This window comes from Chrysemys picta, chromosome 3, assembly GCF_011386835.1.
Source record: "Chrysemys picta bellii isolate R12L10 chromosome 3, ASM1138683v2, whole genome shotgun sequence".
NCBI classification, from domain to species: domain Eukaryota; kingdom Metazoa; phylum Chordata; order Testudines; family Emydidae; genus Chrysemys; species Chrysemys picta.
In genome coordinates, this window is record NC_088793.1 from 79,321,326 (window position 1) to 79,337,901 (window position 16,576).

Consider the following 16,576-nt stretch of genomic DNA (forward strand, 5'->3'; position numbering starts at 1 on the left):
ATTGCTAAATGGGAGGGGCTCATCTGGATGAAAATGAGGTAATGGACAGGGGTTCTGGAACAATTTGTATAGTGGGGCTGCTGAGAGCTATTGAACCAAACTGTACACCCTGTATACAGTGGAAACCACTTCAAGCCAAGGGGTGCTGCAGCACTCCCAGCATCTCTAGTTTTAGCATCTATGGTTATGGAGGGGTCCTGGCATAGTAAGGATTGAGAAGAACCACTGTGCTACGAATAAAGGCCTGTGTTCCAGAGATTGTATTACACAGAAATTTAAATATGCCTATTTCCAAAAATCAAGATGATATCCAAGGATAAATTCCACTGCATCTGATTCAAGAGTTCCACAAGAAAAAAAATGGAGGAAGAGAAAATAGAATTCATCTAAATCTCTGTGGTATTACAGCAGGTAAGGATGACACGATACACATTTATAAATGCAGGGTGAGGTGATCTGTAGCTTGGAAGACATAAAAGAGTTTTGTTACATACACAAAGTTTCCACTTATCCATTCAGTAGAGGCTGCAGCAGCAAGCAGCTTCTGTATTGATGTCAATGTGATAAAAGATTTATGGTACAAAATGTGTGTATAAAGCGTAGTCTCTAGTGAAAATGAAAAGCAGGATGATTTATTCCTTGGCATAATTTTAAATGTCATTGTTAAATTTAAGGGACAAATTTGCCAATAGATATTAATTCCTACCTTCCATACTTTATCAACAAGAATGTTTTAAGTTAGTTGGGTGATATGAAGCGACACACAAGCATGAATTTAATTCCTCATGGAGAATTCTAAGCTATAGCAAAGCCAGGTGAGTCTTCTTTATATTGTTTTAGCCACACCATAAAATATTGATGTTGCTGACTAACACACATTCTTTAAATAGGAAATGACATTGGTCCCAAATGACTTGTGTAGGGGTTTCCCATGCTTTTAACATCCTCTGTCTGCCTCTGTTACGATGCCTTGATTCGATCATAGGATACCCCAAGTTTTATTATAGATTCCAAATAAATAACATTGGAATATACACTTATATTTCTATTTGAAATGTTTTAATAGCATATGTTGTATACACTCCGTATACTGGACAATCAATGTGCTTTACTCCATTTTGTAATATATATCAGGCTAGAGAGTCTTCCCCTTTTCCTTTATTCATTCAAGTCCATATTCTGCCCTTGGCTTTTCATGCACTACTCCTATGAATGTCAATAAGAAATGTTTGCATGTAACCAAAGGCAGCCTTCATTCTTAAGGATTTAAGGAAAATATTCTCCTCTTGTTTACTGGTACAGCTGATACTTGCATCCAGGCACACAGACAGAATAGTCATGTGTTTGACTCTCAGCTTGAGTGACAACATAACTGGTGTATTAGCCTGCCTATGATAAGCCTTCTCTTCTGTGTCATTGTTCTAAGCATGTTTGGTTGTGTCATTCAGAATTCATGAATAGTTCACTCACCATATTCAAGCATTTGGTGAGACATGGAGCCTGACTGTTTCTTGACCTGCATTATGTGTAGTCACTTAAATGAGTGCAAAATGAATGCAACTACTAGTAAATAAGAAAGATAGTATTTTATACCCATTTTACACTAGGTAAATAACTGCACATAACTCATGACAAAAGAATCTGGCTCACGGATTCTTACTCTGTATTCAGTGGGCGGTTACTGAGTTTAATGGGAGCAGGATCAAGCTATTCCATTTAAGTGTGTGTGTGTGTGTGTGTTACACATAAAAATAAAACATTAAGTTACAAAGCTAAGCATTTAAACATTAGGCCTCCTTGTGCAGATACAATATGATACTGTTTTTAACTATACAATCACATATTTTCCCCATATGATTGCTGCCTAAATCAGTGCGCAAAATAGATGTTACTCAGTTAATGAACAGCTATTCAATATTTTGTCTTCTCATTGATAAATGTGTGGGCCCAGGCTTTATATGCTGCACACTATTGAAATGCTGCTCTGAAGATAAAAGTATTAATTTCCTCACTGTATGGTGCTCATCACTATAAAATCTAAGTGCTTCACAAATATTAATAACTTAAAAAGAAGAACAGGAGTACTTGTGGCACCTTAGAGACTAACAAATTTATTAGAGCATAAGCTTTCGTGGACTACAGCCCACTTCTTCGGATGCATATAGAATGGAACATATATTGAGGAGATATATATACACACATACAGAGAGCATAAACAGGTGGGAGTTGTCTTACCAACTCTGAAAGGCCAATTAATTAAGAGAAAAAAAACTTTTGAAGTGATAATCAAGCTAGCCCAGTACAGACAGTTTGACAATAAGTGTGAGAATACTTACAAGGGGAGATAGAGTCAATGTTTGTAATGGCTCAGCCATTCCCAGTCCTTATTCAAACCGGAGTTGATTGTGTCTAGTTTGCATATCAATTTTAGCTCAGCAGTCTCTCTTTGGAGTCTGTTTTTGAAGTTTTTCTGTTGTAATATAGCCACCCGCAGGTCTGTCACTGAATGACCAGACAGGTTAAAGTGTTCTCCCACTGGTTTTTGAGTATTTTGATTCCTGATGTCAGATTTGTGTCCATTAATTCTTTTGCGTAGAGACTGTCCGGTTTGGCCAATGTACATGGCAGAGGGGCATTGCTGGCACATGATGGCATATATCACATTGGTAGATGTGCAGGTGAACGAGCCCCTGATGGTATGGCTGATGTGATTAGGTCCTATGATGATGTCACTTGAATAGATATGTGGACAGAGTTGGCATCGGGGTTTGTTACAAGGATAGGTTCCTGGGTTAGTGGTTTTGTTCAGTGATGTGTGGTTGCTGGTGAGTATTTGCTTTAGGTTGGGGGGTTGTCTGTAAGCGAGGACAGGTCTGTCTCCCAAGATCTGTGAGAGTAAAGGATCATCTTTCTGGATAGGTTGTAGATCTCTGATGATGCGCTGGAGAGGTTTTAGTTGGGGGCTGAAGGTGACAGCTAGTGGTGTTCTGTTATTTTCTTTGTTGGGCCTGTCTTGTAGGAGGTGACTTCTGGGTACTCGTCTGGCTCTGTGAATCTGTTTTTTCACTTCAGCAGGTGGGTATTGTAGTTTTAAGAATGCTTGATAGAGATCTTGTAGGTGCTTGTCTCTATCCGAGGGATTGGAGCAAATGCGGTTATATCTTAGAGCTTGGCTGTAGACAATGGATCGTGTGGTGTGTCCTGGAGGGAAGCTGGAGGCATGTAGGTAAGTGTAGCGGTCAGTAGGTTTCCGGTATAGGGTGGTATTGATGTGACCATCGTTTATTAGCACAGTAGTGTCCAGGAAATGGACCGCTTTTGTGGATTGATCTAGGCTGAGGTTGATGGTGGGATGGAAATTATTGAAATCATGGTGAAATTCCTCAAGGGCTTCTTTTCCATGGGTCCAGATGATGAAGATGTCATCAATGTAGCGCAAGTAGAGTAGGGGCGTTAGGGGACGAGAGCTAAGGAAGCGTTGTTCTAAGTCAGCCATAAAAATGTTGGCATATTGTGGGGCCATGCGGGTACCCATAGCAGTGCCGCTGACTTGAAGGTATATATTGTCCCCAAATGTGAAATAGTTGTGGGTGAGGACAAAATCACAAAGTTCAGCCACCAGGTTAGCTGTGACATTATCAGGGATACTGTTCCTGATAGCTTGTAGTCCATCTTTGTGTGGAATATTGGTGGAGAGGGCTTCTACATCCATAGTGGCCAGGATGGTGTTTTCTGGAAGATCACCGATGGATTGTATACATAACCAGACAAGCCTGATGTTAGGGTGCCAATGCCTGAGATGATGGGGCGTCCAGGATATCAACACCACTGTGAGGTGAAGGGCTGGTATTATACCCATTTTACAGATGGGGAACTGAGGCACAGAGAGGTGCCCAATGTGAGATGACCTGATTTTTGTCGGAGTACTTCACATTATATAGCACTTTATTTGTTCAAAGCACACTTCCCATTGACATCAGTTGCAGCTCAACCCCACTTTTACAAATCAGACCCCAGGGTGTCAAGTCAGGCATCCAAAAAATGAGGAACACAGTATTAACGACCACCTGTGAAAAGTTTGGTTAAGTGACTTGCTTTGTATCACACAGGACCTCTCTGGCAGAGACAGGGATAGAATGCAGTTCTTCAGAGCAGCTTTCAACTGCCTTAACCATGAGACCATCTTTTCTCTTTCTGCTTTTCCCTTCCTCACTCACTAAACAGCTTCCAACTTCTGCCACAAATGAGGCAGGGTTCACAATACAGGCCTGTCTCATCGCCAGACCAAATCCATCCTGTGCACTGAATAAGATGGAGTCCCACCGAAAAAAAACATTATGGCATCACATAATTTAAAACTGTATCATAATATATACACGTAAGGCAGTAGAATTAAGGTTGTACAGGCAACCTTAATATTGGCATTTCCTAACTTTTCAATGATTGACTTTGCAACCTTAATAATGTTCTTTCAGTGTAGTTTTTGTGTTAATTTCCTAGGTATTTTTTTAAATCAAACTGAAAAGACAGACATTCTTCATGTGGCATCATACTGACACCCACATGGGTCATCAGCTGGGTTGGAACTGTTAAGTCCACCATCCAGTCAGATCATCTGCCTCTTGAGCCAACAGAGTAACTGATAGCAGTACTATATTGTCATTCTCTATTGGGACACTCTGAAAATGGGTTTCATAATTATTTCCTAGCAGCAGAGGAATGCTGATTTGAATGGAATAGTTTGATACTAGCATACTGTAAGCAGGGCTGTTAGTACTTCCATTTATTAAGACTACCTGACCCTTTATAAGTGTCCCATTATAACAAAGGCTCTTAAACTGTGGGGGCAAATCCCTCCTGGGGGTATGTGGAATGCATTTGGGTGGGAGGGGAACAAGAGAAACTTTAAGAGTGCAGCAGTGAGCTCTGAAGGCAGCGCCCTGCCAACAGCAGTGGAGAAGTAAGGGTGGCAATGCCAAATCATGCCACCCTTAATTCTGCTCTGTTGCTGGTGGAAGTGCTGCCTTAAGAGCTGGGTGCCCAGCCAGCAGCCACCGCTCTCCACTCTGCTTTCAGAGGTGGGTGGCTATATTTGAACTTGTGTGGTGGGAGCAGGGGGTAGGGGGTCTGTAAACTGCTACAAACGCAAAGAAGGGGGTGCAATCAAATACATTTGAGAACCACTGCATTATAACACCCCGTTTTCAATTGCTTATAACTTTGCCAAAATTTAACCATTTTTGTTGAATTTCTCCAGGTTAGCCTCAGGCTGCATTTTTGGGAAAATTTCAATGAAAATGTTTCAGCCTTTCCGAGACAGAGTGTAAGGAAAAAACACTGTTTTCAATGTTAAAAAATTCTGGAAACATTTTCTGAAAAGCTCTAGTGCCGCCATGCTTTGGAGCAGGAACATGGAATTTGGCAGGAGGTGCGCTTTTTGTCAGAGATGAAACTTTTTCTGCTCAAACCTCTCACAGCTCCTAGTGCTGACCTGACCGGACTTGCACCATCTTCACAGGGTGACTGAGCATGCTTCATTCTTTCATTCTTTCCCTCTAATGGCTGCTGCTAATGGCTCTGGGACATCCTTGCAGGTGCCCAGACAGCACGAAGGAGGAAGCTGCCTGACTCAGATGCAAAGGGCATAAGAACTAGACTTGGGAGTTGAAGAGGAAGGGGAGGGAAGTAGATGCTACAGGGAGATGACAGGGGAGATGGAAACTGGGACTAGGAGTTGGAGACTGAGATTGAAATCAGATAAGTGAGATGGGGACTGCATTTGGAGCTGGCTGGGCAAGGAGAATGGGAATTGGAACCACTGGGGGAAGGGGCAGGAAGTAGGGGAAGAACAATGACTGGTGGCGTAAAGGGACAGGGACAAGGAATCAGGGACACTGAGGTTGGACAAGAAGTTTGAGGAAAGAGACTGGAACTGGGAGTTAGTGTGGAGGGGGAAGTTGAGGGGAATGATTGGAAGCCTGCGGGTCAGGTAGAGACAGAACAAGGGGTGGGGGAGTGACTGGAACTGGCTCTGCAAGTGAGGTCCATTTCATGCCTCATATGGTCTTATTATTTTGACCCCACCCAGGAAGGTTATTATATTTTTTAAATGAAGAACTGGTGCACTATGGCAAGGGGCATGGCTGTTTTCCTGGGCAAGCATAGTTTGGTGGGAATGTGGGAAGAAAAAAGTACAATAATGCTCCTTTTCACAATGAAAAACTAGGACTTTTTACAGTAAAGGGCAGGATGGCAGAAAAATATCATGTATCCCTGAGACTCCCTTTACTCTTCTCTGCTAATCCAACATTCTCTCCAGCTAATATAGCTCTTGCCCTCTGATCCAACACAAGCACCAATTCCAGACCTACTAACTCTATGGGCTTTTCCCATAGATGATGGGTTTTCTGCCCCCCCTTACACGTCTGTGTGGAAGAGCCTATGCCTCTATTTCCTACTGGCTAGTTTAGGCAGCTCCCTGCTCAGCACTATGACTTGAGTGAATCCATTTTGTAGGTGCTTAACTATACCATTCATTATATAGGAAGCTTGGGTGCCTAACAATTCCATTTGTCATTAAGACACCTAAAAATTAGGTGCTGCAACAGTGAGTCTCTGTCCCCCTTGTGAATCCCACCTTTGGTGCCCACACAAGTAAGATGTCTTTTCTTTACATTTTTGTTTGATAGACCCTTATACATTTTGTTGCACCACCCAAAGGAATGGTGTTGCTCCTGCTGTGGATCTGCCAATTCATCATCCATAAAGACAAAATTATTCAGTCTGACTATAAATGCTGTGGGAGCTATGGTTCATCTTGTATAGACTAAAATGTATCTAGTGACTGACAACAGGTAACAAATTGGAGGAAGAGATCTAGTTCATTATAAATGTCAAAGGAACTCTGACTGAAGCTTGATTGCATAATTTTGGAGTACATTAATCCTCACTTTTCAGACTACAGTCACATCATTAATGAACTGGTTTCTAAATGGGATGCACTTTTTATTGGAGGATGCCCTCTGAGTGGCAGGCCCTCAGTACAAGCATCTTAACCCCTTTAAATGACATGTTCCCCATTCCATGTGCAACCGCTTACTGCTAAATGCTTCCTTGATTCCACACTACACTAAATACATTGAACACAGAGGCCACATGGCAAATGAGCAGAGGGAATCAAAGCCTCTCAAATTTTACTCTGCCACTGACATATTGTATAATCTTACCTTGCTGACACTAATGCTTCTCCTTACCCATATATTTATAGGAAAATATAACCAATATAGTCAAGAAAGATGGTAGAGGCTGTGATGTTTTGTACAATAAAGGTGACCATTTATGTAATTGATATTACCACTGTTATACAATTGCAACAAATCTTGTATAAAGTATGTCATGTAAAGTGTCAAAGGAAAAGTTATGATTCGCTAAGAACGATTATCCTGTTTATATGTATGTATCATCTTTGTATCTGAAGTTATGAATATCGGTTATGTACTGGTATCTTAAACATTCCTGGATAATACCTCTCAGATATAATTTACATTAAGGTCAGACAGCTATGTATTAGCTCTCACAATGGGCCATAGAAGAAACTCATCCCACCCAGATACCTCTTCCTGCAGACACCTCATACTCCGAGGGGTTTTGGGTTTCATTGTAACTATATGGTGATGTGCCCTGTAGTATTTTGTTCATAATGATTAATGTACAACCATTGTAGGTATTCTTAGTAATACAGTAAAGTAATCACAATGTAACTGAGACATATTAAGTAAATGTGACAAACTATGCCATGTCTTAGTACCCAATCCTACATCCACAGACCTCAGCCAAAGATTTCCCTGTATAAGGAGAGCAAGATCATAACAACTTTCTCAAGGTCACCACCACCATTCACTTTTTCACATCATGTAGATGAGAGGCATACAAGTGGAGAAGAGAAGGCCAAGTAGCATAATTTTTTATTTAGGAAGGGAAGCATGGTCTAGTGGCCTGAAGACCTAGGTTCATTTCTCAACTCAACCACAAATGTTTGATCTCAGGCAAGACAATTAATCTACATTGTGCCTCAGTTCCTCATCCGAAAAATGGAGATAATACCTCACATGTGTGTTGTGGGGGTTAAATCCATTACTAAATGTGAGATATTCCAGTACTAGTGAAGAAGTCCATATAATTACCTAGACATGAATATTTACAATATGGACATGAATATTTTTGAGAATAAGAGTTCTGATTTAAATTTAATGGGTTTAAATGCATTGATTTAATTCAGATTATTTTATCCCTTGGTTGATATTTTCATTATTTTCAAGTGTTCTGGGGTACCCGCAGAAATGCTCACAAATCTGAAAGTTCCATGAATTTTATCATGTATGATTATTTGTCCAGAAATTCACTACAAAAGTCTGCTATTATTTGTCATTCTTTACTTTCCCATATAGAAACCTTCAGTCATCCAATCAGATACTAGAAACAGTAGCATGTCACTTGGATAATCAATCATGCAACATAAATATTCAAAACCAAACAATCCACAAACAAATATGCTGAAAACCATTCATTGAAACTAATTTGTGAAACCAAGTACCAAATACACTGGCAAACACCAAGACTGAACCATTTGCCAACCAAAAAAAGGGACTGAAATCCTAACTAATTGTATAATGAACAGTTCAACCATCTGTACTTAAGATGCAATGCAACTACATTTCACATGCAGGGTGCCATTCTGTAGAATATTTAAAAAATACATCGTTGTTCTAATAAGAATAGCCATCATTGCTGTACCTTCATGTTACCTGCTAATTTTCAATGCTGAAGATAATATTCAGAAATTAAGATCAGTGCATATAGTAATGTGAAGGAAGAGACCAGCCTGCACAATTCATCACATCCAAAGGACTATGCCAGTAGCTCAGAAACATCTGCTCTCCCCAACAGGATTTTCATAACATGAATGCGGGCTAGTAAATCATTGCTCAAACCGTCAGTAGCAATAATACTCTAAAAACAAAGAACACATTTTTTAAAGATGTCAATTCTGCAGGCACCATTCTTAAAATATCTGCCATAGTATGGGTTCATAGAATTATTTAACTGTCCTTATTAGAATTTTGCCTCAATGCCACCCATTGTAAGTCCTAACAGACAGACTACAACCCTCCACTGCAGTTTTGAATTTATTCAGTAAAGCAAACGAACAATGCACCAAATACACACTCCAGACTTGTTTAGACTCATAACAGCTAGGTTTTTGGCGACTCGGGTCACAGGCAATGTGAATGTTGTACGCACAGTCAATTTTTAAGGTGAGCTGAATTACACAGGATGGGTATGTGAGGCTATGAATTGTGGAGCACCACCCATAAGTATACCAGTCAGTGAGGAACTAGAACAATTTCATGATAACTATGTTTAACTATGTTCCTCTTTTCATGGTATTCATTTTGAATCCCACATAGAGACATGGGGTAGTGGTGGTGGTGGTGGCTGGGGGGGGGGGGGGGGGGGCGAAGGGGATTGTGGGAGAATGATACGGGTTCTTAATTGCTGGGCATAGCAGATACATATTAGCGTTGACTGTGTTGTTTTCAGCTGAGTCGTCCATATGGAAACGAAGGGTTAAATGCTGAGCAGCTGCATTTGAACCAGGAGGTTGATTCCAGTTTCTGGGAGGCGAGTGGCAAGTTTTGGAATTGAATGGCCAGGAAGTAGAGCCCCAGGGGATTGTGGGATAGTGCTGGCAGAAGCTTGCAACCCAGACTAAAGCCAGGCTATGATGCTCATCACAGTGGGACTCGGGATATGATCCCCCTCCATAGCAGGGTCCGTGGGCCCCACTCAAGAGGGGTTCTGGGCCCAAGTCAGAATAAAACATTAGGGAATCATTAGGAAAGGTATAGATAATAAGACAGACAATATCATATTATCTCTATATAAATCCATGGTACGCCCACATCTTGAATGTTGTGTGCAGATGTGGTTGCTCCATCTCAAAAAAGATATATTGGAATTGGAAATGGTTCAGAAAAGGCCAATAAAATGATTAGGGGTATGGAATGGCTTCTGTATGAGGAGAGATTAACAAGATAGGGACTTTTCAGCTTGGAAAAGATATGACTAAGGGGGGATATGACATGGGTCTATAAAATCATGACTGGTATGGAGAAAGTAAATAAAGAAGTGTTATGTACTCCTTCTCATAACACAAGAAGTAGGGGGCACCAAATGAAATTAATAAGCAGCAGGTTTAAAAACAACAACAAAAAAAGGAAATATTTCTTCACACAATGCACAGTCTCTTTGTGGAACTCTTTGCCAGAGGATTTTGTGAAGGCCAAGACTATAACAGGGTTCAAAAAAGAACTAGATAAATTCATGGAGGATAGGTCCATCAGTGGCTATTAGCCAGGATGGGCAGGGATGGCGTCCCCAGCCTCTGTTTGCCAGAAGCTGGTAATGGATGACAGGGGATGGATCACTTGGTGATTACCTGTTCTGTTCATTCCCTCTGGAGCACGTGGCATTGGCCACTATTGGAAGACAGGATACGCATAAGCGGGGGATGCAGAGGTGTGGGGAGTGCTGGCCCCGGGGTCCCGGCTGCTGGCCCTGTATGCAGAGGCCTCCGCTGCCAGACCCAGGGTCGTGCCTGGCCACCAGCTCTAGGGAGCAGTAAGGTGTGGGGGGGCGTGTCGCTCAGCACCCCCACTCCAAAAACTGTTCCGGCACCCCTGAGGATACTGGGCTAGATGGACCTTTGGTCCCACGAAGTATGGCCATTCTTATGTTCTTAATTTATGTGTGGACAGAAGGGGGACTTGTACTCAAACCTGAATCTGAACCGGGCTTAGTGTGTTTTATAGACATACCCATTGTGCTCACAGATTACTGGTTGGCTTTATTGGTTTTTGTCTCTATCTCTTTCTCTTTGTGCTGTGTATTCTCTCTCTCACACACACACCTCAGCAAAACCCTCTCTGTTGCCCACCCACCCCCAACTCCTGAGCGGGTTCACAACCCCCTTTTGGTTGAGGGGAGGGCTTCTGATGAACTCATCCTGACAGTTATGTTAATTGAAGGGTGCATTCACACCCAATCTCAAAGAGGTTTGTGATTCAAGCAGTCACCAGAACCTCTCAGCATAACATTATCATGCATACAAACCCACAACTCTGCTATCAATGCTGAAGATTTGTTCTCAGATCCATTTGGGGAATTAACTTCACACTTTTGTTTTATAATAAATTCTCGCTCCATTTTTATGCAGCTATGTGTTTTGTTTTTAAGATTCTCACTGAAGATAGTAAAGATGTAACCAAATTCATTCCAGTGTACGAGCTAAAGTGGAATCTTTTAAAGTACAAAGTGTGTATGTGTCTGCTAGAAAAAGATGTGCAATTATTATTTTTTTGTCTGTGCAATCAGTATCTCAACTGAAAATTAGTACATTTATTTAATGATTTAAAACATTTTAAAACCCCTATTATGAGGTGTTTATTTTCTTTCAGTAAAAAAAAAAAAATCTATTGACATGTTGCACTTCTCTTTTTATTATAGAAAAACATACTCTAAACAAAGTGATCATTTTAAGGGAGAAGACATTTTAAAGGTATTTGATTCTTGTGTGCCCTGATCCTTACCAGAATGCCGACAATATCTGTACACTGACCCATTAGAGTGTGGCATGATCATCAAAATAAGTAAGGTCTTCCAAAAAGCCTTACAATGATCATTTATTTTCAGTAGCACATAGTGACCCCACTCAGGGGTCAGGGCCCCATTGTACCAGGCATAGTACTTACTGTGATAGACCCGGGCCAGTTGGGTACAACAAAGTAGTCCTGTTGGTATCCAGGAAGTGAAAGGACCTCCCCCCAGCCTAAGGGGAGGATCCACAGGTCCATGATTACAACAAACTAGTAGAAGGCAGATATATTGGCCACTGGATTAGCAGTTTTCTGTTCCCTGAGTGACCAGAGCAGGGGCTGCTCCAGGCTAATGAGAACACCTGACTCCAATTAACCTGCAAAGAGTCAGGTGAGGCCATTAAGTTAATGAGAACACCTGACTCTAATTAAGGCCCTTTTTGATACTATAAAAGGGCTCACTCCAGTAAGGCTGAAGAGAGCCAGGGAGCCAGAGGAGAGGAAGTGTGGCTGAAAGGCTGGTCAATGAAGACACTCTCAAGCCATCGGTAAGGGAGCCTTAAGGTAAGGGTGAAGAAGAGAGAAGCAGGAGAGCTGTGGGGAAGTGGCCCAGGGAAATGTAGCAACTCTGGCAGTGAAAAGTTGGCTGTTAACAGCTACTGCCATTAGGGTCACTGGGCTGGAACCCAGAGTAGAGCCTGGGTTCCCCCCCAGCCTGCCACTACAGAAACACCTCCTGGAAGGGAAGTCAGGCCCCTGTCAGGACAGGAGGCTAAACTGTTCTGAAATAAGCCCCTAGGGACAACAGAGACTGTGGGAGTTCTCTCACCAACCTCCTTGTTGGCTTATGATGAAAAGGGCTCAGTAGACTGTAACCCTGGCCCTAGAGAGAGAAGGGCTACGTGGAGGGTTGCAGTGAGCCACTGAGGCTAGCATATGCTCCCTAGAAGCGCCGGACCCATGGGGAGGTCAGAGTTCTGCAACAGTACATGGAGACAGAGACAGTCTCTTTGTTTTTAAGAGCTTACAAGTTAAACATATGCTGAGAGACAATTCATAGTGTCATTATTGCACTATTAATAATTATGAGGTGTTGTTATCCCAAGCTATGACTACTATGAACAGCAAGAGGAAACAAAGCAGCATTACTGTGTGGAAGGTGAAAGCACAGGTCACATCACTAGATGTAGCCTAGACATCAGTAATAGATGGAGAGATGGACAGAGAAAGTAGTAACACAATTTGCTAGACTACCTATCGGTATTACCTCAACAGAGGATTTAATGCTATCAGATACATCATATTTTAGGAAGTGGTCAGCTGATTCAGATAAAATATGAATAAACCTAAACTTTTGCTCACAGCTGAAATATTCCAAGGTCTAGTAATGGGGCTGGCATACTTGCTGGGATCTCAGAAACACGGGGTTCTTTGAGGATGCTTGCAGGGAGGGAGCTAGGGTCCCAGCTTTTGTTTGAAATTATAAGAAGGGGAGTGTACGCAAAAGTTAGAGATATCTCATATAAACTTCTAATAAGCATCCGGACTTTCTAATTCTAATCAAAACTAAGCCTTCAGATGTTTGATGTATGCCCAGCTCTAATTTAAACTCTATTAATCTAATTTTTGAGGATGTAGCCATACATGTGACCTATAGATATGTGAGTTGCTATGCAAAAGACATTATCCAAACATAAATAGGTTATGGTGATGAACCACTTTGCTCTCAGTATCTCCTCCCACCCAAAAATAAGCCTTACAATTGAGCATAGCTCCAAATGCTGGTTGTTTAGTTTTAATTTGTTCTCAGTGGAGGTCTTACCATTTTCCCTCATCTTTTCTCTTATCACTGTCAGCCACTTGTTTTTCTCCTTTGCCTTATGTCTCCTTCTTTACCTTAACGTTATACCTTGCTCCATCTAGCTATCTGTGTTTTTTGTTTGGTCAAGTTCACCTTGCATATTCTTCAACTCTCAATCTCTTCCCTGGTCTCCTTAAACATCCTCCTGCACGATCATCTTCCTACTGCATACTCCCTTCCGCCTCTATTCACTCACTCTTCCTGTGAGCTGCCTCAAAGCCAAAAGGAAGACAACTGCTCTTCCTGTTTTATGTTAATTTTCTCAGTATGGGGGGAAGCATTGAGATGCATGAAAAAATTATGCTTTACATTTCTCATTTGATATTTTAATAATGTTAATAGCATGATCATCTCATAATATGGAAACCTCAGTGCTTAAACTACTTGTTCTAATGTATTTTCATAACTTTAAACTAAACAATACTAAGCAGTACTTGCCACAGACTTGCATCATTTCTTTATTATTCCCATAGACCTAATTTCTGATTGTACTAAGTATAATGTGTAGACATTTTGAGAAAGATTACTATGATTCAAAAGTCCCTGTCAGGTCATTTCTGCGTTAGTTTCCATTTGTTTTAAAAGTGCAAAAGCTTTACACTCAAAGATTTTCAAACAGCTCACAGCACTAAAAGAAAAAGAATCTAAATAATTCCAAGAATTACTTTATCATGGTAAATCTGAGACATTGACACATCACATATCTAGAAAAATAAATCCATAGATGCAGAATTGTTATCAACATGTATAGTTTAAAAACAAACAAAAATAATTAGAAAACAACTCCTCTTTTTACAACCAGATGTCTCCACAATAATGCTGCTTTGTCCAAGGGATGGAGTGGCACAATCCTAGGTGAACCTAAAAAAAAAAAAATAGGATGTGGTGTTTGCCTTCAGTTTAGCATCAAAAAGTGAGGTTGCTTATTCCAAAACTGCTGAAACCTTCTGGATCTACAAAAACACTTGGGGTGCTTCCAGTCCCAAAATATCCAAAAAAGCCTGTACCCCAATTTTCAGTTCTGCTTAAAAACATTCTATTAACTACAACTGCTAATTTCAAGCCACATGGGTTTATAATTTCACTGTGATATGGTGGCTTGCTTGTTCCCAAAGGTTGTTCCAGGGTGACCCCATAAAGCCTACAACTGTGCTGCTCTGGCATGTCAGCCTGGGAAGTTTTCACAAGGGCTTATAACAGACTTCCAGTAGATAGAGCCAGACTGTGGCCAATTCCTCCAAGAAGGGGGTAAGATGAAAGAAGCTTCCTTCACCTTTTGATTCTAATCTGTTCTTATATTAGGTTCATCTCCTAATGCCCATCACCATGGTATCTCAGTGCCAGTGATCCATTAAGCAATGTGAACTGCATCTGTCTTATTTGGTTCCTTTTCCATTCTTCTCCCCAGAGGCAAAATCCACATGTAGTTTCTTCTTATTATTTTTTTTTACTTTTTTTAAACATACATCATGTGCTTGTGCTTTTATTTGGGTGCAGCAGACAGATAGAATTGCAGACCTCACACTCACCTAACATGCCGGAACTGCTTCCATTTGCACCCTTCCATAAACCCAGGCTTGCAGAGGGAAGTATGCTGCAATCCTAGGTATGAAGGCGTTAGTGTTAGTTCACCCCCTTGTGCACTTGGAAAATCCCTTGGGAGACAGTGGCTCAACACCACTTCCAACATAAGCCAGAGCCCCTGATATGTAGAATCCCAACAAATCAATACTTATTATTTGTTAATTAAATAATAATTAAGCAAAAAATGGGAATGTGTAACCTGCTGATTTCAATGGTGTTCTACTTCTGGAGAGCAACGGTGGCCTTATCCCTGGAGCTACTGGTTGGTGGCAAACATTTTTCTTCTGGTCCATCTCTACCTCTAAATTTACTTTCTACTGCAGAATTGTTTTGTATCTTCAGAACAAAGCTATTCCCTAATGATGTTCACCAGATAAAATTGTTTTTTTGTAAAAAGAACAGGAGTACTTGTGGCACCTTAGAGACTAACAAATTTATTAGAGCATAAGCTTTCGTGGACTACAGCCCACTTCTTCGGTTGCATACAGAGTGGAATAAATATTGAGGAGATATATATATATTTATCCACGAAAGCTTATGCTCTAATAAATTTGTTAGTCTCTAAGGTGCCACAAGTACTCCTGTTCTTCTTTTTGCGGATACAGACTAACACGGCTGCTACTCTGACACAGGAAAAATGTTTTTGTGAGTTCCAGATGTAAAAATAAATTGTATATGTACACACTCCTCCCCCCCTCCACACACACACACACACACACACACTCACCTACCTCTCTCTCTCTCTCTCCCCTCCATGGATGTCAGTGGGGATTTTGCATGTACTGCACACATGAACTGAGGATCATGTCTAATCATCTGATGAACCAATGCCTTAGCTAAATTTTGGCAGGTATTTAGTGATTCAGATAGTCTAAGAATCTTGTATTTCTGCATTATTCACAAGTGATGAGCTCAAGCTATTTATAGAGTTTCTGGGATAAACTTTCTTTCAGCTACATTCTGTATCCACACTGACATTAATAAGCTTGTGGAGGTGAAAGTGAGGAAAGAATGAGATATTTGTATTTTAAATGAATGACAAGAAATTCATTATCCCCAAAACTTGACAGTAGAACAAAAACAATTATGTAAAGATTCAAACATAATGCCTTCATCTACCATACCGTGTTGTTTTTGAAGAACCTAAATTCATTTTATTTTGTTAGAAGAAATACAGCAGCGGCTAGATGGTTTTGCTTTAAAGAAAATACTAACTAGCTTTGAAAATATTGTATATGGTAGCTTTTTACTCTTTGCATGATCCGATAGATAATTGCTAAATTTACTCCTTTCCAATTCTATTGCATTTAAAAACAATAGAAAATTATTGCCTCCTCAAGTCTCTAAGGTGCCACAAGTACTCCTGTTCTTATTTTTTCCTGTGTGTAACTCACTGATTCCTGTTACATCATTCCAAAGGCAATATAGTTTAAATTGATGATAAAGGATATTATAACTGATTTTCTGTAATGTTTCA